General features: G+C 37.9%; 1 protein-coding gene and 1 long non-coding RNA gene across 2 annotated transcripts in view; one reads left to right on the top strand and one right to left on the bottom strand.

Moving 5' to 3' along the window:
• Nucleotides 1-98, bottom strand: part of LOC113948018 (uncharacterized protein CXorf40 homolog) — a 2,635-nt gene extending 2,537 nt beyond the window's left edge. Inside the window, exon 1 of the mRNA XM_027645237.1 lies at nt 5-98. The gene's annotated coding sequence lies outside the window, so the exon portion shown is untranslated. The remainder of the gene's footprint in view (nt 1-4) is intronic.
• The window catches only part of LOC113948019, a 130,039-nt gene continuing 103,885 nt past the window's right edge, over nt 94-26,247 (top strand). The window contains exon 1 of the long non-coding RNA XR_003527957.1: nt 94-1,170. This is a non-coding gene — a long non-coding RNA (uncharacterized LOC113948019). The remainder of the gene's footprint in view (nt 1,171-26,247) is intronic.

Below are 26,247 nucleotides of genomic sequence, written 5' to 3'. Positions count from 1 at the left end.
CTGGGGCGGCAGCTCCGCGCCCTCCGCTGCGCTCGCCGGGGCCGCGGCGGGACGGTGGGTGCGGGCGGGCGGGAGGCGGAGGCGGCCCCGGGGGCGGGTTGCCGGGCCCGGCGGTGCTGCGGGTCCCGCCCGGGGCACCGCGTGTTCCCCGTCTCTGCGGGCTCTCGGATGTCCCTGGAGGCCGGGTGGGGTCACGGGCCGGCCGCTTTTCCTCCCCGCTTTCTTTAGCCCCTGGTTGGTTTGGGAGAGAATTTTCCCAAGTGCTCTCATCCGGCCCTGCTGCTTGAGGAGCATCTCGTCTGTGTCCTGTGGCTGTTCAGTTGTGTGTTCGGCATCAGGGCTTTGCCTTTCTAATACAAATATTTTGAGCAACGAGGCTACTTACTGAAAACAGGTTTTGTCTGTGCCGGTCCCGTTGTGGCAGCAGGGAGCGATGTGTGAAGGCCTAGTGAGCACAGTAAAAATCAGAGACCTTACAGTAAAGGATAATTTGGATATGAAGGGGGTTAAAATAGATTTGCTATTCTCTGTGTGCTCGGTTTTAATGGGCAACCAATATATATATTCTATGTCGGTAAACACGTGTTTTTACAAAGTCAGTTTCCAGTGTATACAAATAAAAAGTGACCTCATTCAGGCAGACACTAATACTGACAATGGCTACTGATGCAGCAAGTTGAAGAGTTGAGCCCTGCTTGAATTTCTGCAGGTATAGAAGATAAAAAAAAAAAACCAGATATATCTGTATCCAAATAGAAATCACAGGAGAGGCCATCTTTCCTGGAGAGCCATATATAACAGCTGAGGGCTATAAATGTGAGAAGTATTTGGGGAGCTTTTCCGCGCATGCAGCATCTGCAAGTAAGAAGGTGGGGAGGGGAGAACATTGACCAAAAGGAGTGAGTTTGCAGTAGCAGTTAGGAGAGACAGGCAAGAGAAAAAAGGAGGAAAACTAGGAGAGAAGGAAAAGAAAAAATGGTAATATTTACAAAGGGATGGGTGATGATGACCTTTGTTTTGTCCTTTGCTCTGTTGAACCACATTTTTCAACCATGAGAAATCTCAAAATTACTTTAACAGGAACTCAGAGATGGAAAGAGAAAAGTGACGTGCTGGAAGAGAGGTGGGCTGTTCCTTTAAGAAGGGCAGAGAAACTTCATACAGCAAAAGGTAAGATTAATGATGTTTTTTGTCCAGATCTGTGACTTTGTGAATAACAGGTATTTATCGGTAAAACTTCACCTGTAACCTTAGTATTCTGTAACTGCAGGGTTAGATGATTCTTTTCTGATGATAAGTCCTTCACGTAGCTTTTCTGAGAGCCAGTTTTGTACACTTTAAGTATACATTCAGTGAATGTTTTGTGTTCTGAAGTGTTTCATGGCTGATAGACTTTAACTGTTGAGACATAGTTTTTCTTATTACCATTTTCTGAAATTTCTGCTTCATTATCCCTTTTTTCCCCTGAATATTTCCAATATTTTGTTCAAAATGTTCCAAATGGAGTAATTCCAGTCCTTTATATAACACCATAATAAGCAGATAAATTAATAGATGACGTGAATTTGAAGTCACTGTAGCTTTCACAGGGTTATTATTTTGAATGGGGTTTTTTTGGCTTTATGCTATTTCCATCTTACTAGATGTTTATGGTTAGTTGAAGAACCTGTTGAATTTGTTTAGAGTTGCAAGTAAGTAATAAGCTTTCATGGGGGTTTTGGTATTTGCTTTGGGTATTTTTCCACTATATAATTCTAGTTCATGTGAGGTTTATTTATTTTGGGGAAAATATAGGCCAAAATATTTTCATGTTGTATAAGTAGCTTACATGTAACTTACAGCAGGATTTTGTATCGTGTTTCATCACATAAATAAAATAGATTTTTTTTTCTTGATTTAAGGAAAAACCTCCAAGGTACTTAAAATCTCAAATCTGAGAGTTCTAAATAAAATGTAAATAGCAGAAGTCTTGTTTGCTTCTGCCAAAGGTGAATAAATATTATGCTTAAAATCTCCTGTCACAAAACTAGCTTACTTGTTTTGTAGAAACCTTGTCCCCACATATTGTGATACTCACCAGAAGATTTAAAAACAATTTCTAGCAGCACCTAAATAAGGCCCTAAAATTAGCAGTCTTTGTGTTTGTGTTCAACCTTTTGTGTGATGAGTGGTAAACTGACTTTCGTAGGTTTTCTCAGGATAGAAGATAATGATTTGAAGTGTACAGCACTGAATGTGATGAAGAAAATTCATTCTGATCTTAGCAGATGATCATCTTATGCTTATCATCTTAGATGCACATAATTGCTTCTTAGTCATTGTGGCTTTCAAGTGCTAACACCAATCCCAAATTATCTACTCTTGGTGCAGTACCTCACATGATTATAATCTCAGCAACAGGAAATTCTGCAACTTGTGTATGTACTCCTGTAACATATACTTCCTTTCAGTGTTTCTGTATTAGCTCTTCTTAGCATGTCCCTAAGTTTAATTTTGATAGAATAAAGACTGCGTAATTCCCATTACAGAATGCGTTACTGCTTTCTGAGGAGCTAAAACAATGCCTGGTACACCATTTTTAAGGAGGTAGGTCTGATCTCATCTAGATAGGCAAGCATTGCTGTGTTGCTTGTCACATCCACTTAGTAGCTGATTTTACAGGACTCAGTGCACAGCAATAGGGGCTGGGATATCTTGGGTCAAAATCAGGTCAAGGGACTTGATCAGCTGCAGTTTGTTTCAGAAGCAGGGACAGATGCAGTGCAGGATGTTCCAGGATATGGAGGTCAACACTGAAATTTCAGCTGGTAATAAGCCACGAAATACAATTCAATACAATTATTTGTAATGAGTGGTCACTGTTTAATAGTTGACATTCACAAGAAGCTGGACTGTGTTGACAAATGCACATACATTGCATTTTACTACATTTTAAACAATGTGAAATGTGATGCTGTGACTATTCTTTTGGCAGCAGTTCCATCTTAAAGATTTCTACCAACCTTCTGTGTTTTGCCCCCTTTGCCTTAATTTTACTCTGTCTCTCATTCTGATATTATACTTTCTGAAGCTTCAATATTTGCTGGAAAACCAGCTTCATGTTGTTCTTATAGCCAAATGAAAGAGCTTCTAATTTTTGGAGACATTAACTTTTTTGAAGCACATAGGTGTGAATTTTTGGTAAAGGGACAATTGTTTAGTCACACTGCACTGAGGATGCACCTGAGGCTGCACACCTGGTCTGTACAACTTTGCAGGTGTGCAGTGGAATAAAGAGTCAGCAATTCCCACGCACCCAGACAGACAAGATGTGATGCAAAGTAGCAACAGGGATCTTATTAACAGGGGAGCTGAACTCCTAAGCTTCCATCATAGATGAGTTTTTGTCTTCCCTTTCATTGCCAATTACTGGGCTTTTTGAATAATTTATTTATGATAATTTATCTCAGAAATAAATAGGACGTACGTAATACCCGGGTGAGTCTGTGTATTTAGAATGTCATTTCAGTGATATTCATGTTGCATTCCAGTCTCTACATTCATGGCACCTTTAGTCCTCTAAAATTTCCCCAAGTGCCTGATTTTCTTACTTGCTGGGGACAAGGAGCAAACGTTGTTGTTTCTCTTCAGAATATTACATTGCAGTTAAAGGGTTTTCTAAACACTGATGTTATGATTTGGAGATCTTATGTAAGTAGGGTCCAAAATTTTCTGATAGGCAAATGTTTTTGCTTCCTGCAGCTATGCTTATTTTTCTGTGTTATTTAAGGCAGCTAGATATGTATATAAGGAAACAATATGTGCGCTTTTTTTTTTCCCCAGTAAATGTTCTTGGTACTACACAATGTGCTAGACATCCCTAAACCTTTATTACTCCCAACACATGCAATGTCCTGCCTTGTCCCTTTTCCATTAGATCTTGCTGCTGAATTTTCCATGTATTTGAACTGGGCATTGGTTGTGTGAGCATGGGACAGGCCAGGTCTGCTGGTGAGTTTTTATCTGCTTAGTGATTGATTTCCAAACTTATAGGTTGCTAATATTCAGAGACCATCCCGGTCTTTCTGCTTTTCTGAAGGTTAAAAGAAGGTTGTAGCTATAGGCTGAGCACCAAGCTAGCTGATTTAGAAACATCTTGTGTAGCTCTCTGTAGCAATCTTTTTTGATTGAGATACGTGGCTCCATGCTGAGGTAATCTGCAGGGGAAGGAGAGCTTGTAGTAATGAGCTCTCCTTCCCCTGCTGATTATTATGTCCAATCCACAGGCAACTCTGCAGTATGTGGCTGCATAAAACATTTTTAAAGATAAGACTGATAAACACCTTTTTATGGCCATGAGTCCATAAGCAGGGTTCATGCCCTCTGAAATGCTGAAAACTACTTTTAAATTAATCTGCACTCCTGCTATAAAGGGACTAGGTTTCCTTACTTCATCTAATTGTTGCTGTCTGTCCAGTTTTATAATTATTTCAGGTTTTAATCTGTTTTCAGATGCAAGGTATTACTGCAAGTTTTAAAAAATCATTTAGAGCTGGAAAGTTTGCACTACTAGAGTAAAATATGAACAACTTCCTTAGTAAAATCTACTTTATATGACAGTTACAATGCTTAGGAATTCTTCAACAATTTCTACTGTGTTTGGCTAAGTACCTTTTCATTCCATCTAATCAGGAGACACTTAAAGGAAGAAGAGAAAATGAATTGCCTCACCATTTTGAATTTAACTACAAAAGATATTCCTGACAAGAACTACAAAAAGGGATTCATGAGCAGAAGCAAATGCATTTTCTGACTGGACCTTACGTTCTTTTATAACTAAAACACTACTTTTTGACTATTGATAAAACACTAATAGAAATGGCAAATGCAGTTTTCCTCTGAATTATCTTCTTCTCTGAGCATCTTCCCTGAGAGAAATGCCTCCATATCAGGGCTTTTCAGTGGGAAGGTTTTTCTGAGTTGTGTTTTCAGACATTTTTTTGTCATTTTTGTTTGATTTGTTTCAGATTCTTAGTGTCTGTATAGTCTGTGTTAGAGAAGGTACCAATGAGTAGGTTGTTATATTACTGGGAAGAATATTATTAAAGAATTTAAGAAAGATGTCACTTGTAGCTGATACAGTTTGTTAAAACTGCTTTTGGCATTCTGCATAAGATTTAAAAATAGTTAACTTCTGGCTTGGTCTTCCTAATAATACTAATATTCCTAATATTACTTTAGGGACTTTTGTGGGTTTCACTGCAGTAATAACTGTATGTTATTATTAGTTTTATATATTTTTTTCTTATATATGTATGTATTGAAATTTTAGGTACATCGTATGTTTTGAGGTACACTATCTCATACCTTCTGTTTTTGTTTGTTTGTTTGGGGTTTTTGTTTGTGTTTTGTTTTTTTTTTTTTTGGTTGGTTGGTTGGTTTGGTTGTTTTCAGGAACTTTTTGCATATATTGGACTTAAATGCTCTCTTGATTGTCAAGTGGCTTGATTTTCCACTTCCTTATTGTCCCCATTAGCAAATACATTATATTTTATTCACATGTGCCTACTTAGATGAAGGGTTACATTTCCTTAGGCATACTTGCCAAGAGAAAGCAGTCTGCCATCAGTTATTTCTACAGTGTTAATCTAAGTGTACCCTGCAGTACTCCATATTGTGTTTTAATCATTAATAAAGATGTCAAACGAGCCTTATTTCTAATCCGTCAGCAAGCAGAAATATAAAAAATATAATTTAAGTCGATTTTATGCCCAATCTGAGCATGTCTTAATTATCAAAGTAGGTGTGAACTGAGGGCTTATATCCCCTTCGTTGCAAAGAAACTCAGTAAAACACCCTGCAGCCTGTCCCGGCTGTCCCTGGGTGGCGCCCGGACCCACCGAACAGTCCCGGGTCCCGAGCCCGGGGCTGACACCGGCACTGCCCCTTTCCAAACACCCTCCCTCGGCCTGCCTTAAACCAATTGCTCTGCTTCTGGGAGACGGCGTTGTTTCCATACCAGGTCAGAAATAGTGATGATGAGAACAGGGACAACAGATTATGTTAGTAGCACGAACTGTCATTTAATGGAAAAATCAACTTGGAAGTATCTCATGTAGGTAACTGAATTACTGTACATTAAAGGGAGGGAGGATGCTGACATGCTGTGCAGTGCAATAGTCTGTGGCACAGTTGTGCTTTATTTAGGTAACAAAGAACTGCTGTTGTGTGTATAGAGCTTCATTTACTACATGCTTAATTTAGATCTAATTTGCTTTCCTACTCCCAGCTCCAATCCTAGTCCCACTTTACTACCATTACTACAACTCTGCTGCAGCTCCTGCATTGTTTCGTTAGCCCATAAATTCAAACACCTGTGGGGTAACAGCAAGTCTTGCTTCTCAAGCATACTGAGATTGAGCAAAAAGAATTTAACCAGATGGTCTGAAGAGCCACATAATTAATGTGGAGGACTACACTGTGTGATCATTCGATAAACGTTTTGTCTTCATACCCAAAATCAAGAACACATGCCAGTTCTTCTTTGGGGTAGAGGGCAATAGGGATTTAATCATGAGGAAAACAGAGAAAAGCTGGTTTTGGGAGAAGAAACCTTATGTCTCTGAGATACCTGATAGCAAAGGAAGAGCAGGTGTTCTGGATAAAGAGGAGTTGTGAATCTTTTGCAGTTAGTGTTTTATTGAGAGTAAAGGTTAAGTTGAAAGGCAGCATGATACCCACTGTCCCAATCCTACAGATTATTTGTAAAGAAAGAGGGAGTCAGGACCGTGTGGCCCCTCTCTGGAAGTGTCTTTACTTTCTTGTTAGCATCTGCTTACATGAGGAATATGTAAGTAAATGAGTAATAATAATCCTCTGTGGCATTTAAACATCTGGCATACTTGAATTCAAAGTGTGCATAGAATTCACCAGAGTTAAAAATAAATGCAGTTAAATCTGTTCAAAGCCTGAAAATAGCAGTTCTAGATATAAATATTTAAACCTACTTGAAGTCTGATGTATCAATTTTGGCAGCATTGAAGACAGTAGAGCCTCCAGTGTTGTTAGTGCCTGTGAAAAGGGCACAGGGCAAATGAAGTGTAACAAAGTTTTGCAACTTTTGATTCCCACATATAATTTATTTCTATGTCCAGTCCTTAAAATCTAAAGCCACAACAGTTTTTAACCTCAGAAACTATGGAGTCGTGTTAATGAGAAAGAGCAGGACTGCGAAGCCACCACAGTATTTACTTATTTATCATCTGTGAAATATTGTATCGCTGTTTAAAATGGTTGTACAATATATCACAAGCTACCAGAAACATTGTCACCCATACGGTGTGTTCTGCATAAAGAAACTGGGCATCCTAAGGAACTCATTGCTGTAGTTTATTCTGTTTGTTTTGTTAAATGCCTACTTCCATTTTAGTAAGGTAACAGTTATTTTAGCTAATTTTTTTGCTTCTAATTGCCAGTTACCACAGGCAGGTAGTAATTTCCTCTGCAGCTTCAGAAACAAGAGAATAAACAAGTAGCTGCTGAGTACTGGTGTGTTTTCACAGAGTGGATGCTTCCCCACTCCAAAGTTATTCTGCAACACATCAATTTTTAGCCAATCTGGAGGAGCAACAAACCATAAGTAATCTTCAGCTTGTTAATAATGAGCTCTTACCTTTGCAATTTTTTTTCAGAATCACTGGGAAAAATTTTTTACTTCACTGTTGTAGGATCATATACATTTCTTTTTCTTTAGGTAGGGGTGATTTTTCAGTTCTTCATCTGAGTGAGTCTTAACATTTTTATTAATATATATCGTGCTCTCTAGTAGTTTTTCTAATTCTTGCAATTTGAATTGAAGTTGTTCCATAAGCTGAAGATGGGAGACTCTATGCAGGGATCAGTGTATGTGCTGCTGAGCTTCTGACAGCTCTGAAGAAATTGGTCAAAATATTTCGAGTTTTCTAAAGAAATTTAAAGAAAAAACCACAAAAACAACTTAAGAAATCTTGATTGCTTATCTATTTTGTGAATATCTGTCTTAGCTATGTTAGAAACCATAATTTTCAGCAATTTAAATACTTAATTCCTTGTGATTGCAACTTCCCTGTTATATTCTCTGTGCAGTGTTGTCATTTTGCTTTCATACTCATCTGGGTAACTATTTGGCACAACATAGCTGGCCTTGGGTAATTAAAGTGTTGCTATTGAAAATGGGAAGAATGAGAAAACCTGATGGCCATTAAAAGAAAGCCGCCAGTAACAGAAGGTTTTAAAAGCACATCTCGTGTATAATCTACATGTGTGTGTATCACAGTCTGGAAAACTGTTTGTAGAATACTGTGCTCAGTATGTCTGAGCCATCTGAGTCGGCTTTAGTGTGAACTGTTTAGTTGTATTTCACATCACGAATCCGCTAAAATGTATAACAATGGTGGATGATTTTTTTAAGAATCCTGATATGCTCTGTTCCCTTGGAAAGTAAGTGCAAATTAAGAAAAAAGTAAATTTATGAGCCCTTTTCTAATATTTTTGTCCCACCCAATCATCATTCTCAGGTCTTTTCATTTATTATATATGTACATGTGAAAGAGAGAGAAATATCCCAAATCAATGTATTAAGCTAAACATCAGCTACTGCACTGCACTATTCCCATGTGGTTGTAGTCAAGCAAAGTGCAAAATAATAATTTAAAAAAGGATTTAAACTGAAAAAAATACTGCAGTTCAAGAGACTCTCTGTTTCTGGATTCAGAACATCACTGCTGTCACTGCAAAACTCAGTGCACAGGTACTTTGTTTGTTTAGTGACAAATTGGCTGTTACTGTGAAAAGTGATGATCAAATAAAGAAAAATGGCTTAGCTGTTGGCAAACTGTGCTTTATCCAGGATCTCTCAGCTGAAAATTCCTGGTGTCAGAGTTCCAGAAATGATTTTTGTGTTGCCTATAGAGCTGTAGGCACCTAAAATAAATAAATAAATAAATAAATAAATAAGGAAAGAAAAGCATTGTGGTTACTGGGTTATTAGGAATAAGAAGAGAATTAAGTGTTTTCTTCTGGATGGTTCATCACTAATTTAGAAGTATTATATTGAAAGAGGAGAGGAGGTTGCATGAGAGGGAGCTGTGATGGTTTCAAGGTTGCTAAATCCTAGACTAAAAGAGTTCTCTGCTTGTCTCCTGGCTTGTAGTGATAATTGCTTGGTCACAAGGAAATTAAGCTTAAAATATAATTTCCACTGCAAAGCAGTACAGCAGGGATTACCAGCCTCCCACACAGGTATGAGAGGTGCTGTGTAAGCAGGTGCTGTGTGAGGGGCACAGGGCAGAGCCTGCTGAGGGCCAGCAGCTCAGAGCTGGGGGCTGTGCCTCCTTGGGAAGAGGCATCTGTGAGAAGCAGCTGCTGCCAGCTCCTGCTGAGCTCTGATCCTGCTTGGAGCTGGAAGCTCCTGCCTTGCACATAAGCAAGATTCTGGTGATCACCAGCATCTTGCCTGTGTAAGAGGGAGAATCTCCCAATTCCCACTAAGTTTTGCCTGTCACAGTGCACTTAAATGTGTAAAATATAAATGCAGACTGGTGTATAGCCCTCTTGGAAGATGCATGAGCTAAGGAGTAGAGCAAGCAGAATAAATAATTAAAGAGAAACATGTTACTAAAATGTTTTAAAAATTCTTATGTTAAAATAGTCAAAGAATAAAGAAATATTATGGTTGATTCCCCACAAATCTTGAGGATTTCTTTAAAATTGAAACAGTTGATACAACTGACTTGTATTGTGACTGATTCCTCAATGAACTGCTGGTAGTCTTTAATGATGCTCCCATACCTAAAGGGGGATTTTTACTCTTAATTTTTTGAACAAAACTTGCATGGTGACAGTTATATTTGTGGGTTGGCTGGTCATTGCTATAAAATTAGAATATTATAGTGCTCTTTTATTTAGATTGCAGTCCTTGTCCATGAGCTCAAACTGTGTTTAGAATTCTGAATTTGAGAATTCTAAATTACAGGTTATTCACAGGATAACACTTCTGCTATCTGGGCAGAATATCTTTTACTGGTTTCATTTCACACATGGGAAAGTTGAGGTACAGAAAACTGTGACTCTGCAAGTCACAAAACAGTAATAGCACTATATTGTAAGTCACTTGTATCTGAAAACTCCCTTTCATTTTGAAGACATATCTGTAAGTAAAAAGATGTTCCTTTAATGAGAAAGCACAGATGCTTTCTATGATGACAAACATCTGATGAATATTCAAAGAAAAATTCTCATTCCTGGGATTGTTGTGGGTTCTTTTCATATGGCTGATTGGGATGCATGAAAATTATAGCTGGACCTAAAAAGGGTAGAATTTGGAGCTTAAGTTTTTTTATTTTCACTGGCTTTCTTGTATTTCTTGCATTTTCTTTTTCTGAGTGTAGTAAAGCTGACAGACAGCTTTGAGTTCAAAGCTGTAGCTCTTACTCCTGTGAAGTCCTAAGTTCTGTGATCGTGAATTTCCCTACTGCTGAATGATAATTTCATCTTTTATAGTTACTGCCTGGATGACAGAAATGTGCATTTCCTCATGAGTACTTCTGTGGCTTCTAGATCAGAGTATGATGTCTGTAGTACCTGATTAATGTGTTTTATGCTGCTGCAAACTATGAATATATATGCCCTGAGGGTAGAAGCCTCCTAGGCCCATGTACAGTATATGAGCTGTATATAGAATGCAGACTGATATGCCAATGTTTATGTGCCTCCATTGGAATTATGTCCTTAGTTTAGCACACTATTTTATGCAGAGTGAAAGAAGATGTAGACAAACCTTACATGCTTTTCTAACTTTGTTAATACTTGCATTTTTTTTCCATTCAAAGCCTTTAGAATGTATTTTCTGTATTAAGCATATTTAATTTGGAGAATTTGTGGGAGGAAACTGCAATGAATAGTTTCTTTGGAGATACATGAAAAATGTTGACAGATTTGAAATAAAGCATACAAGTTTCCTACTGAGATTCATACTTTCTCCTGTGTGATCTGCTGTGTTATCTGTAGAAAATGTCTCAGCACATCAGAGAAACAAAAAGATCTTCAGCAGATTGTTTTATTGAACTCTTAATAGATATTAAGAAGCATAACGCCAGCACTTCTGCCACAGTGCTGTCATTGAATAATAAATCATTGCTGTAGCTTCCTAATGGGAGATGTAGCAATGCTGATGGTGGCAGTCTAGACCTGAGCTGAAGTGGATTATTTTAAAACACAGAGCAAAAAAAGTAGATAGCAGTGCTCAGCAGAATAGTTTTGGGGCTAGAACCTGGTGACTAACCACAAGAAAGGAGATAACAGAAATTAGATCTAACTGAAAAATGATAACAGGGTCTTTCATAGTCCTTAGATATCCTTCAACACCTAATTATGAAACTGTCGTATAACCATTAATTAACGTATTTTCAACACTCATATTTTTCTGAGATGACCTATGCTAATATACAGATAGAAAAGGAGGGCACTAGAAGACAAGTGGCTTTATCCCAGAAATGATGGCCTTTTATCTCAAGGGAGGTACAAAAAAGGAAAAGAAGGTCTTGGGGTGCATCTTCCTAACGCAGTGTCTTAGTCACATGAAGTTGTGGGGTTTTTGAGGAGGTTGGTTTGTTTGTTTAAGTAGGATTTGCTAGTTAAGTATGTTTCCAAGCAAGCAAAGCTGTGTTCTTTGCTTCTGTCTTGTGTCCAGCCAGCCTGAAGTCCCATCTTTGGAACTGAGAAGTGAGAGGGGCCCACCTGGATGAGATCAGTGTGCTGGTCAGGCACGGTGGGTCTGTCTGAGCTGGCTGCACCCTCGAGAGGCTGTCAATTGTGGTACAACTGTGTATAACTCATTAAGCAGTGGTGCATGTAGCCATCTACCCATACAGTTGTGTGTAGCATTTGTAACATGGAATGGTGTGTCAAAGTATTAAAGTTTAATTAATTCTTACGATTTTTTACCAAATTCTTAAAAATAACCTGTTCAAAGACAATAGACTTATCTGAAAACAAGAAAAAGAGATTGTGGGTAGTCCAGCAGTAAAAAGCCAAGAAAACCAAAACTAATTGCTCTGCCTGTGACTTTTGTTATTTGTTCTATGTAGGAATCTGCTGTAATGGGCAAATGTTGAATTTGTGAAACTAATTAGCACATAAAGATCCAGCTGTAATAGTAATCAAAACGTGCTGGTTCAACAGACTATGTTGAGGCTTTTTTAGTACTAAGACATCCTGCACATATGGCCCCCAGTTGAAGATCTGGAGCTGCTCATACCAGCAAGTTAATATTAGGGGTTTTGGAATCAAGTATTTATTGGTGGCAGTTGTGGAACCAACATGTGGTCTAAATCTGACTGGTGCTTCCAATGCTGTTTGTGCCTGTAAGGGTAAAAAGGAAAAAATAACTGATACTGCTCTCATTACCCTCATATTGTATGAAAACAAGGTCCAGTGTTTTATTAATTTGTTAGCTGAGATTCTTGTTGGAGAGACCTTCAGCTGATGAATGGTGGCCTTACTAGAAGCTGTAACTGCAGCAAAAAGGAAATACTGTTGGTTTTATACAAGTCACTGTAGAGATTTACTTGCTCATATTTGTTTAATTATAGTATCTTGCTGGAATTTTCTTTATGTTCTTTGTGACAGCATCAAAGAATGAAGATCATCTTGTTTTACACCCTTTGGAAACACAGAAAGCACTTTTTAGGTTATCTATCTCACAAATCAAAGCAGGCTATCTTGTAAAATGTGTTTTAATAAAATCATTTTAAAGCATCTCTGTCATGATTTGAAGATCATGAATTGGTAAGTCAGCATTTAAATTCAAAATTAGAAGTTTAGATGTTTCAGTGGAAAGAGAAACAGAATCTATTCAGTATTGTCCTCATAAATTACCTGAAGTAGCTACTGAATTGCAAGTAGGCAAGTGCTTATAGCTGACTAATAAGGCACTTTAAGTACATCATTTATATACCAGTCACAGTTTCTGGTGAGAGATTTTCCTTAATGTGAAAATACAGTTCTTTTGGCATGATGCAGCCACCTTTGATCTCTGTAAATGGCTCACAGTAAATTTGGAATGTCGGGAAGTGAGCAGTGGGATGTCTTCGGGAGATGAGTGGATGTGATGTTACCTTGCAAAACCTGCAGAGCATTAGCAGGGCTCATATTTTGGTGGGAATCTATGCAAGGCACTTGGTGGGACTTGGGCTGCATATTTGCATAAGTACATGTAGTAAAACACTCTTTTTCAAACATGGCAGCAAAATTAGTACTTTGACAGTGAATAAAGCAACCTAGACTAATAGGTGGATGATATGCTGATGCTGCATCCTCTTCTCTTCCAGTATCATTCTTAAGTGGTAATAATGGGTTTTATTAGTACCTTTTAAAGGACTTTGAAACATTTTTTTCCTCATTGAGCCAAATAATTCAGAAGGTTTTGCTTTGTTTAATCAAAACAAGATTTTCAGATTCCTTATTTTGATAATAATTTGTGATTTCATAGTATTATATATTTTACATATTATTGGTGTATTTTTCTTAGATTGTGCTCCACTCCCTTCTTTTTACTCACTTAAATTCAGAATGTTAGAGTTCTCCTGCAGTTTGTAAACTGAACTTCTTTGAGAAACATACTTCATAAGAAAGCCTCAGCCATCTTAATGAATAGTATGTGGACCATGGAAGCAATCTTCCAGTTCTTGGAATTTTGTCTGTTGGTAGTGTTGATGTTATTTGAGCAAGCCACCTACAAAAGAATAGACAAAAAAATGCACTTCTAAAGCTACTGTTTCTATTTAATTTTTTTCCTGATTTGATTTTCAAAATTAAACTTGTACACAGTCAGAGTCCAAATATATTTCATTTACAACTGTTCCATATTTCAGTGATGAAAAACACCCAGGTTTTACTACTACTATAACTGAATGTGTAAGGATGAAGTCTAAAACTGACAAAATCAGATGAGACTTAGGTCTTTCTGTATTTTGCACTATTCTTCCCTCCCCCTAGCATTTAATCAAAGCCACAGTCTTTATGTAAATTTAATCGCCTTGAAACAAACTAATAATTTTATTATGTTCTTTCCATTTGACAGTCCTTAGCTGCTTAGAAATTTAAAATTTCATTACAGAGCTAGGATAGATTTGCTTTAGAATATTCAGTATTTCTGGTCTTTCTCTACTGTAGGTATTGAATATGTTTACAAATAATGAGCCAAGTCTTCCTTGATTTATTCTTGCAAATAGTCTACATGAGCAAGCTCTGTAATATTTAGTCCAATACTGGCTAAATTTCTTTTGTATGTCTACCTATATACATTTCATAATCAAATTTGTGTGATAAAAATACATATCTGTTACATACCCATAATACTGAAGAACTAGTAGGACAAATCCCTGTTTTGAGGAATGTTCCTTGTCTTTGTATGTGTACACACTAAAATTCAACTCTAGGTGTTGTATAATCTGACAAAAAAAAATCTGATGTCATGTTGTTGTATAGATGTGGCCCAAATTGATCCTGAAACTGTGAACTAGTCTGTGACTGTGATCCATCCACATTTAGTAAAGTCCTTAATTTAAATAAATGAAGATTTTAAGTCTTTAGTGCTTAAGACTATGTACATGCCATAGTCTTTGCTAGGCCGAGTCAAAACTGCCTGATAATAGGAAATAATTCTGCAATTATACTGGTAATAAGAGGAAGACTTGGGTTTTCTACTCAACAGAAAATTTAAGCCATCAACAACAGTCAGCAAAAAGCCCATAGTTCTGATATGTGAGGGTTTTATGCCTTAGACCGGCTGTGCAAATCCTTCTAGCAACAAAGTGGGCAAATTTCAACCACCACAAGGAAAAAAAGGCTAGAGGGGAATTAGATATGCTAGATATTTTCTATCTAGCTGGATCTGTTAAAAATGTTATCCTAAAACTACTAATGAAGTTATTTAAATGCTTGACTTAATGTACATGTTCAGAGTGGAAACTTCACATAAGTTTTGGCACTTCTGGTATCACACTGGCTGTACACTGAATATAGGGCCTCTTTCCCATGGCTGGGCTGAAGCCTGGCCATATACCAGTCTAAAACTTAGTAGCTGGAGTTTCAGAATTTGGCTCAGTGACACAGTAGTGCAATTCCAGCTTCTATTTTTCTGAGGGAGTATTTGTCTTAGTTCCGCCTGTAAGGCTCTAGTAATGTTGAGATGGAAGTGGAAGAACTTACGGAACAATCAGTGTATAATAATAACTGTAGAGGACATTTCTGGGGTGCTGGCCAGCATTTCTTTCTTACCTGCATTTTTACTTAACAAGTTTCCATTTAACACAGTTGTTTTTATGCTTTTTGCCTTGCCTCTGGCAAAATTGAAATGCCACCCTTCCAGCATATGATTTAAGTTGTTCTTCACGTTGAACTTCATGATTATGTTCTCAAAGTTCATTGTTCTTTAACCTTCAAAATGCCTACAGACTAATTTAAGTATGTGTGAAAACTGCTACAGATAGCATTAAAACTACTAAAAAAAATTCTGTCCAATTTGTCTTTGACCTACATTACATGCTTCATTAATTTAAATATGTAACCTGTATTTGCATTCTTAAAAATAAATTCTTCCCTCAGGTATAGATCAATGACATTCACTTATGTCAGTAGGGTTTGCCTGTAGATACCAAAGCATGATGTACAGTCCTAACCATAGTATGTCACCATAATGTCTTTTTAAAACTACTCCAGGTATTTTATTGGTCAGATTTCTTCAAACCAGAACTCATTGTAGGCCGGTAAGAGGATTTTTTGTCAAGTTTGAAATTTCTGGTTAAAATGAGAGAGGGCAAGTCTTTGAAAATGCACCCTCAGTCTCTCCTTGGTGAGCAGCTGCACCTTGATTGGAGCAATCTGAGGCAAAAGTAGGGGTAGGCAGATAATGGACTGAGACCAACCCTGAGGGGAAGGACCTGAGTGTGTTGGTGGATGAGGGGCTGGGCATGAGCCAGCCACGTGCACTTGCAGCCTTTCAGAAAGCCAACGTGCCCTGGGCTGCATCACAGGAATGTGTGACCAGCAGCTTGAGGGAGGTGATTCTCCCCCTCTGCTCCATGTTCCTGACACCAAGCACTGCATCCAGCCCTGGGGCCTCCAGTATAGAAGGATGTGGAACTGTTGAATTGAGTCCAGAGTCCATAAAGATGCTCAGAGGGCTGGAACACCTCTCCTGAGAAGACAGGCTGAGACAGTTGAGTTTGTTCAGCCTAGAGTGAAGACCCCAGTGAGACCTTATAGCACCTTCCAGTACCTAAAAGGGCTACAAGAGAGATGGAATAATGACTTTGGGACAATGTCTTAAAGGCAGTGTATGCAGTAGGCTTTGGACAAAGAATTGAGGACATATTTTAGAAGTAACCTTCTTTAAGTGTGCATATTGACATAATCTGTATTATTTAATGTATCTGAAACCAATGGGTTAATTGACATTAGAACAAAAATACTATAAAGAATGACACCACATCTCCTGGAGTAACTCAAGCTTTCAGTGAGTGTGCATCTGACTAATTGAACATATATCGTTTGCCTCCAAAATATTAAAGGGCAGGTTATTGTTTCTGTTTTAAGTTCAATTAATAATTTACTCAGGTTTTACATTACTTAGTTAATCTTATATACTTGTGTAGTTACTCTTTGAATGGTGAGGAATTCTTGAGGCTTATAGCTTCCAGAAATGATTTTTAGCTGAAGTACTGTTTTAGCTATTTATTATCAGTAAATAGTTTTATCCCAAATCATGGATGAAAAGGGGGTATGCAATAATTGCTCTTTTCTCTAAGTTGTTGTTGCCTTTCGACAGAACTAGTGGAAAATCTCCTCCTTCCTTCTTGTTCAGTGAGGCATTTACTGTTTCTTTGCTGTGACTGCATAATGAGTGCCTGCTGAGACAGTGTGTGTAACACATACTTGTATGCATCAAAACCATGGGAGCTCAGACTTTAATCATAGGTCTCTGTGTACATGGAAAAAAAGAAGTTATGTGGGTGTTCCACTTATATTGTGGCATTCTTCTTGGGAATTGTTATGCATTTCATATCATATTTAAAAATAAGATTTTTTTTTTAAACTTTGATTGCATGTTGGTATATGATTCAATATGAGCCTCAGAAAACACCTGAAAAAATAAATATGTGATTTATAAGTACAAATTTATAATCTGTTATGCAGGAAAGGATTCATATTCTGGTTTTTTTTAAAAAGCACTTGTTCTTGATTGTGCTCACGCTATTTGTATTTGCTGTTTGGCTTTAATCCCAAAGCAGAAACTTGAATCTGCTTGGTGCTAAGCAGTTCTGCCCAGGCTGTGTATACAAGTGTGCTGTTCAAATTCTGTCCAGTTGCCCAGGTGCAGATGACTTCTACATTCTCTAGTTCTTTTCAGCTGCAGGTTGAAACCAGAAAATTTCAAAATCCCATTCTACCATGGAACTTTACTCTTGCTATATGCACGTGCTGATGTTGTTAGGAGTGTTGGGGGCTTTTTTCCAGCCTAGTCAGGTGCCAGTGTGTCTGAAGAAGTGGCTCTCCATTATTATATTGCCTGAGGTGTGGATACCGCCTTGGAAACCTCTAGTATGTCAAAAGTGAGAAGGGATATTTGAGAGACAGGAGTTTAGATGAAAGTTCAACTTTCTTTCCTTATTGATATCAGTGAAACCAATAATTGTACGGAAAGTGTTACAGTGGCCTCTTGGTCCATCCTCGTTGTGTGTTCTGAACCATGCCACGGGAGACAACCCTCCTCTTTCTAAGCCAGTTTTTTACCTTACTTTTTCCTTAGACATTGACAATATCATAAACAAAATGCATCTGACAAATTCTTTTAGTATTTTATAATCCACCTCCATTTTCACTGAAAGATAAGTACATATTTTATTAAGGGATGGAAGATATTTCTCATTGATGATAATCAGTTTCTAGTTAGACTGTGTGGTAGGACACTGGAACATCTATTAGGAAATTTTATTCAAGCATTGAATTATACCTATATTTTTCTATCAGATTTATAGAAGCTTATATTTTCCATGCCTAGAAGTCTCTGAAATTAATATTAATATAGTTATGACAGTCAAATACTATGACTCAGCTAACATACAATGCAATCTGGCATTACTTTAAATATTAGTGTTGTAACAAGAAAGTTACTGTTGGACCCCAAGTGAAAGCATTTGCAGTAGATAACAACTTCAGATGTTTATTTAACAAACGAATGCCAAGCTCTCAGCCAGTCCCCTTCAGAGCAGTCAGGTTTCATTAGCCTGTTTGATATCTCACAATTCTCGTGTAACTACAAATGCCTTTATGTTGAAGACTGGAAAACAGACATTGGTTTATTCTCTCACCTATATTCACAGGATAAAAGCACGTATGTTCAGAGATCACTGCCTGGAGCAATGCAATGAGAGAAATTTAAGCTCATAGTATTGCAGTATGGTTAAAAAAAAAAAAAGTAGCAGCTCTTGAACATATTAAAGATGCATTTAGCTCTGCTCTGCTTTAGGGATTAAGAGGATGTTATTATAATTTGTGCACAGCTCTGTGTTTGCTGTGAAAAAGCTTTCTTTGTAATTTATGCACTGTGATTTTGCAGGGGGGCCACCCAATGGTGTTGCAGCATTCAAATGTGTTTTGATTGCTTTTTAAGGAAGAAAATTAAAAAATTAAAATGAACATGACAGGATTTTTTTTAAGCTATCATGTACATTAATCACCTCTCGAGATGATTCTTTGAAAATTTTAAGCCATTTTGATACAAGGACCTTTTCTTATTTACTACAATGGGTGAGTGAACCCATTGTCAAAACTGCATTTACTGTATTATGACATCCATTTAATATCTTCGTCATCAAATACAAAAGGCTAATAAATACATTCAGTACTGAAGTCTATTTTTGAATGATGAAATTTTCATGTCAATGGAAAAAAAATTAGAGAACTGCACACTAACACTGTGGCTCCCTCTATTTCTAAACTTCCCTTTAATAAGGAAATAACTTGTGGAATTTGGCAGATTTGTCCTTAACTATGAGATAAAGGCCATGCATAAACAATAATATCCTGTCGTACTTGGTACCAAATTAACTGACTTCTTTTGCTACTGAATAGAAATGTGTGGTCTGGCTGCTTGTAGAGCTCATGCTTGAAATTCCAGAAATAACAATATTGAAGTAGAGCACTTCAAAGGTGGTTATTCATCATCAGAAAGCTTTTTGACTGTTTGCCGACTGTTGATGTTCACACTCTTCTACATTTACAGTTCCTTTGAAATCACAAAAGAGGCACATACTTTGTAAAGGAGGTATTTTATGCTTAAAAGGCAGTTGTGCTGACTAAGTCATCATTTCATAATTAAGAATTACAGTTATCCTTGGGAAATAGGGGCTATTTTGAATGTGGAGGGGAGATGTCTTCTAGTATATAATGAGGAAGTATTATTATAATAATATTTCACATCTTTGCTTATTGATCTATGTGTCCCATACAGTGCTTCTTAAGTAAATAGTAACTTCCACAGAATGGTGCATCTAGTGTCTGTACTACTGTTGTCTAATAGCATCACTTATCATTAAATTCTCAGGACCCTCAGCCAGATAAATTTGTAAGTTGTTGTGGTTTAACCCCAGCAGGCAACTCAGCCCTGTGCAACTGCTCACTGGAGGAGAGAAGCAAAAGGGTAAAAATGAGAAAACTTGTGGGTCGAGGTAAAGGCAGTTTAATAGGTAAAGCAGAAAACACATGCACAAAAAACACAAGCAAAGCAAACCACTGAATTCGTTGCCCACTTCCCAAGGGCAGGCAGGTGTTCAACCATCCCCAGGACAGCAGTGACTTGGGAAGGCAAACACCATCGCTCCAAACATCCCCCTCTTCCTCCTTCTCCCCAGCTGTATATGCTGAGCATGATGCCATATGGCCTGGGATATCCCTTGGGTCAGTTGGGGTCAGCTGTCCTGGCCGTGTCCCCTTCCAACTCTTTGTGCACCCCCAGCCTCTTGCTGGTGGGGTGGGATGAGGAGCAGGAAAGGCCTTGGCTCTGCATAAGAACTGCTCAGTGTTAACAAAAACAGCCCTGAGTTACCAGCACTGTTTTCAGCCTAGATCCAAACCAGAGTTCCTTACCAGCTGCTACGAAAAAAATTAATTCTATAGAAGCACAGAGTCTTTAAGGTTGGAAAAGACCTCAAGGATCAAGTCCAACCTTCAACACTATACCAGCCTGCACACTAAACCATATTGTGAAGTGATACTCTTTTGTTGATCCCAGCCAAAACCAGCACATAAGTGCTCTTGGTTTTGTAGCAATGAAAATTGATACACACACGCATAAGAATATTTGTGCTCAAACAGCAGAACCACTGTGAATGCCTTCAAACCACGTACTTTAATACAGTAGGGAACTGTTGTCATCTTGTGCACTTTGGACAACTCTTATGTATCATATCCCTCAACAGCCTGTTTTCGTTTTATTAGTGTTCACCCAGCTCCAGTAGTAATTACAGTGGCACAGAATGACTTCCTTAATTGCCTTCCTCATTTTTGTCACTTGGAAAGTTGTACTTCAACTAATTTTCTGGATTTTTTGAGTAAATGTAGGATAATAGGGTAGTAAGGTCACAAAAGGCTTTTGAATATTGTAAAGCAGGTGGAGCATGGTTGCCAGAATCTGAGAACTGTGTTGAAGATATTGCATTAAGATTTGTGAATGACTAAAAGCAAACATGATGTGTCCATCAGTGGAGGGAAACTGTGACAGACACCTGCAGTGCTGTTTTGATGGGGTGATGAATCCCATAGGGCTTTCCCTGGCTGGTTGGTAATGGAGGATTTATGTGATTATTGTCTCTGGGAAGTGGCACGCATGGGAGTAACATTATGATTTTGTGAGTAGATGGCAATGCCTGGAGTCTTCATATTTCTTTCATCCCAATCAGTTCATAGGTGATGTAGGTGCTGTTCTAACCACAGCACACGAGTCAGTTCCTGTAGGTACTGAGCATGTGTTATTCTCCCTGTACTGCCTGAGTGCTGTCACCTCCAGTAGCACTGCTGTTCCTTTAAAAGGGTCAGGAAAAATTTTTTGGAGTGGCTCGTTTCTTTTTCTCTGTGAAATCACATAGAATTCTACTGAACAGTTACAGACCTGTTCCCAAAACCTACAAATTGGATAATAACATAAAACCACTTCTACCACCCCTCCCTTTCCATAGCCACAGATTAGTAGTGAAAGAAATCAGAGGATAAGTGTCAAAATATCCCCAGTAAACCATTGTTCACATCTGTGTCTTCATGATAGCCAACCTGACTAACACATTAACAGATCTATAAATGATAATGAGATTTAGAGGAGAACTAATTGAACTTCCACCCAGAGAAGCCTGAAGAAATATTCCTTGTGTGGAGAAAGCGACCAAAAGAAATAGCTGAATAATAATTTCCTCTGAGAAAAAAATTGGGGGGCTGCCAGTTTGTTACTGGGTTGCATTTAGTTATGTAAGATTATAATCGTGCAGCAACAGGAGGCCAAGGATGCCTTTTGTTCCCTTTGTTCTCTCTAAGTTCTAGTGAAATGTAACCTGGTGAGCTCTTGGACTAGGTATTCTGAGTATTTTGAACTCAATACCTGAAATATTAATTTCCCTAGGCAGCAGTGATTTGTAGGAGAGAGGACACTTGAGCTGTAATATGGCTGAAGGTTCCAAGCTCTGAAACTGGAGACTGCCTTTGTTCTTTATAAAAGGCATATTGCAATGTTTATTGTCCCAGATTTTCAAAGGCAAGATTTGGGGTTGAAAGGTGTGAAATGACAGTGTTTCTGGTGGGTTCTATTAAAGTTACTGGACTTTTTGTTATTTATAAGCAGGCCATGGCATCAAATGAATTGCATGATAAGAGTCCTTTCCAATAAAGAGTTTTATTTGCTGTTGCATTGTAATAATTATTCATGATGTTTAGGCAGACTATAGATCTAGCATGTCAAACCTTTGAATAGATGTTCTGAATTAATTTAAATATACTTTTGTGTAAAAGAAAACGTTCCAACAGTCTTATAGCATTTGAAATCTAAAAGCATGGTGCTAATAATGCCAAGGTTGCAGGTCTCTGTATGGGCCACTCACTCAAGAGTTGGACTTGATGATCCTTGTGGGTCGCTTCCAACTCAGAATATTCTGTGACCTCTGTGAAGTAACATGCATCTAAAAGTTGTTAAAAGAAATTTCCCATTGGTCTGAGTGTTTCAACCAAATGAGAATTGCATATGTTCTTAACGGGGTGGTTTGTGTCTGGTTTGTGTTTCTTTCTGCCTATATATTTATTCATTTCGTTCGTGTGTTTATGGATGTCCATTTCAAGGAATACAGGGAAGTCAAATGCGAGCAGGACTTGCCAGGAAAGCAGCCAAAATTTTCACTGTTAAAGGTTCTTCCAGCTGATTTATTAACCCTATGTCAAGTTCTGAAGTAGTGATAATATATGAGTTTCTTCTTAATACAGAGCTAGGAAAGCAAAGTACTAGTTTTTAATGAAATCTCTTGAAATAACCTTATGGATGTTGTATTCATCTTGTTTAAGTGGCAAAACAAAGACATTCTTAAATTCAGAGATTTTAGCTTTGCATTGCATGTGCTTATTCACAAGACTGTTTCAGAAAAAGATGTTAAATTAACACCTTTATTTTTTATATTATCACTAATTTTTTGCAGCTGCATATGTAATATAAGCAATTATTATAGTGAAAAGTTAATACAAAATAGATACTGGTTAATAGCTTCATGATAAAGATACCCCATCCTTTGAAACAGCTGAAGTTAACACAGAATATAGATTGCCTTTCCCCCTTACTTTCAGGCAATGTTTTAGTGGCAGTCTTCACAATGAACTTAGATCTTCATTAAATGAAAAGATAGTAAATTGTTCAGTTTTAGTGTACTTCCCTCATGCTGTCATTCATTAACCTCTTTAGATTACGATGTTTTTCTACTTACTTTCTGGTTAGGATTTTTTTTTTTACACAAAACCCAGATGTTTCTAAATTAGAATTTATTCATTGTGTTTTAAAACCCAAGAGTTGGGTATTTTTACAGAAGGTCCTTGATTGTCAAGAGCTTATAGTAAATATTAGGAGAGTTAGCAGTTAATCTTTCCACTTCAAGAATTGTCTATCACATTCTTTATTTCTTTATAATATTTTGCTTATGCCCTACTTGGTTAATCTTAAGATAAAGAACAAACAGACGCTGTCACCACAGTTTATCCATTCCTAACATTTTTTTCTCTCAGTTACCCTGTGGTGAACAGCCACTCTTAATTCTGCTTGGTTTAAAAACCTCTGTTCTAAGGACTTGAGATTTTATAAATTTATGTTATTAACACGAGTTTTATTTTCCCATCCATGAATTAACCTGCATGGAAAGACTTGTGCACCTCTATGATACTCAGTATGAAGAATGAGAAGTAGGAAAATTGTACATTTGTTTTGCTGTGCATTAGAGCATGGATTCCTTATTCAGGGACCATATCTCTCTTTTTTTGAAGCATATAATAAATCTGACTGTGCACTTCATTTGGTCTTTGAAAACAAAGTGGTATCCTCTAGACGTGAGTAGGTTTCATAATACAGGATGTGAAGCAGTTTGTATGGATGCTGTTTTTAAGCTCTTGTCTCTGTTATTTTAATGTCTCCAAAGCTTCTGTGTCCCTTTCCTCAGCTGTCAATGCCTTGTATTCTCCTGGGTATTTTGAGAAATCAATCTACTTTGTTGCCAACACAGCAAGATGCAAGCAAGAAATTAAAAGGTTTCTAAGAGAAAATATTCATGTTGGAGGCCTCTAAACTCAAATGGTATATTCTGTTAATATCCGTGTACCTACTTATCCTAACTTTGATCCAAGATGCAGTTGGAGAGGGAAAAATTAAATTGAGAAAGAACATTTAAAATTAATCATAACAAAAAAGGACAGAATTTTTTATTTAAATATATTAGTGTATACACATGCAGACATAAAACATTTAAGCAAAACGATCTATCTAGTTTGATAGTGAAATTGTTTATGAAACTTTTTTTATGGAACAATATTTTCTTGTAATCTCTTTCTGCTGAAGGCAGTTAAGATGCAGGTATAAAAATCAATTAAAATTTATCTTGGTTATCTTTTTAATTACTCTTGAATTATTAATTTTTTAAGTTTATTGTTTTGAATAATATATTGATAACATGTAAAGAGCCAGATGAGGTATCTGTGATTCACAATTCTGTGAAGTAGGAATTCTATGAGAGAAAGTCAGGTTTTGTTTGTCCTTTATTAAGTATTCATTTATGAACTCATTATGAACATATATTTCTCTTAGAACATTGTTCTATTCTCAGTTACTGTCCACTCTCACAGGCAAGTCACTGAAGACCAGATGTAGTTTCTGACATTTCTTTGGTAAAAAGAAAGGAAAAAACCCTAAAAACACGTCATGACAAAACCAAATCTTTTCATGCGTTTTATAGTAAAAAGCACAAAAGCTGTATAAAGTTAATGTTTAAAAACCCTTTGCAACTTACAGTTACTTTATGAAAATGCCTCTTGCGTTGTCCCTGTTCCCTAAAGCTGGGCAGGGAGTGAGTGTGCCTGGGACTGTGTCCTCCTTCCCTTCCCCCAGTGGGCAGCAACCTGCTCCCTGCCTGCATTCCCTCTTGGTCATTCCCCTGCTCCACAGACTGAACAGATGTATCCCTCTGCTCAAGATATGTGCAACCTCTGTTTCTTTTGGTGTATGTAAAATTAGACCTAAACATACAGAAGAGTTCCAGTTTTGTTTTGCTTCTGGGTTGTATTGACAGCAGAGTCTTTGTTCTCCTCTCTCAACAACCCTCACACAGAATTGTCCGTGCTGCCATGACTCAGGCAAGCTGAAGCTGCACCTTGGCAGCCAAAGAAGGGAACAGCTTTTGCCAGGCCTGCCTCTCTACCAGGGGACTCTGACAGGGAGCAGTTACCCTTGTGTCTTCCCCCCAAGTCTGCTCCTCTTCTTAGCTGAGCACTAATTAAGCAGGGCTCTTCCTTTTTTGTTCCTCCTTTGAAGTCTGTTGTTTGCCTCTGGGAGAAGCTGATTAGGTGCCCAACAACCCATGAGCTCCTTCCAGACTCGTATAATGGGGTGTGCAAACCCTGCATTATGCCACTGCAAAATCGTCCCATTGGGAGCAAAAGGACAAAAAGGTGATGGAAAAGAGATTAATAATCTCCTGCCTATTACATACATACTCATCTGTACACAGTCTGTCAGGCATCTGCGTGACCACCCCAGCACAAGTAGAGCGGAACCTTTTTGTGGTGCCTGATTATTAGAGCTGCTGATCACAGAAGAAATCCCACTGAAGTGTAATTCAGAGAAGACTGTGTAGGAGTGAAACTTCACATAACCAAAGTTTTCATGAATTTTAAGAACTGTTTAAAGTACCATAAGTGACTTTTCATTATAACTGAGTTAATGGTATGGCCTTCTTTATGCTTCTCTCCCCTGCTTTATCTGCCCCCTTCAGCTTTGCTGATAATGGCAGAATAGACTTAGTGGGGAAATTTAGAGGTGAAGTATGGAATCATCTTAAGCAGACACCACTGTAATATATCCAAGTTACTTTTATATATATATATATATATTACATATAGTATTACCTCTTCTTCATACATTCCCAAGTGATTAAAATGCAGGGTGAGAGAGCTGCCTGTTCAGGGAGGCTCTGGACTGCTCACAGAAATGGATTACCCTCCCAAATGATGATTATCACAGGATCACAGAATGTGCTGAGTTGGAAGGGACCCACAAGGATCATCGAGTCCAACCCTTAGCCCTGCACAGGAGTCACACCATGTGCCTGAGAGTATTTTCCAAATGCTTCTTGAGCTCTGTCAGCCTTGGTGCTGTGACCACTTCCCTGGGGAGCCTGTTCAAGTGCCCAACCACCCCCTGGGTGAAGAACCTTTTTTCTGATATCCAGTCTAAACCTCCCCTGACACAACTTCAGACCATTCCTCAGGTCCTGTCACTGGTCACCACAGACAGGAGATCAGTGTCTGCCCTTCCTCTTTCCCTCACGAGGAAGTTGTAACTGCAGTGAGGTCTCCCCTCAGTCTTCACTGTCTTTAGAATTCTGCTAAGAACTGTGGAAATTAAACTAAAATATAGTCACTGTTTTGTTAGAAGTGTCTTGT

The sequence above is a fragment of the Corapipo altera genome, unplaced genomic scaffold (assembly GCF_003945725.1).
Source record: "Corapipo altera isolate COAL_440 unplaced genomic scaffold, ASM394572v1 65, whole genome shotgun sequence".
Taxonomy (NCBI): domain Eukaryota; kingdom Metazoa; phylum Chordata; class Aves; order Passeriformes; family Pipridae; genus Corapipo; species Corapipo altera.
The sequence above is the reverse complement of the archived record's forward strand: the minus strand, read 5'-3'. Positions and strand labels throughout refer to the sequence as shown.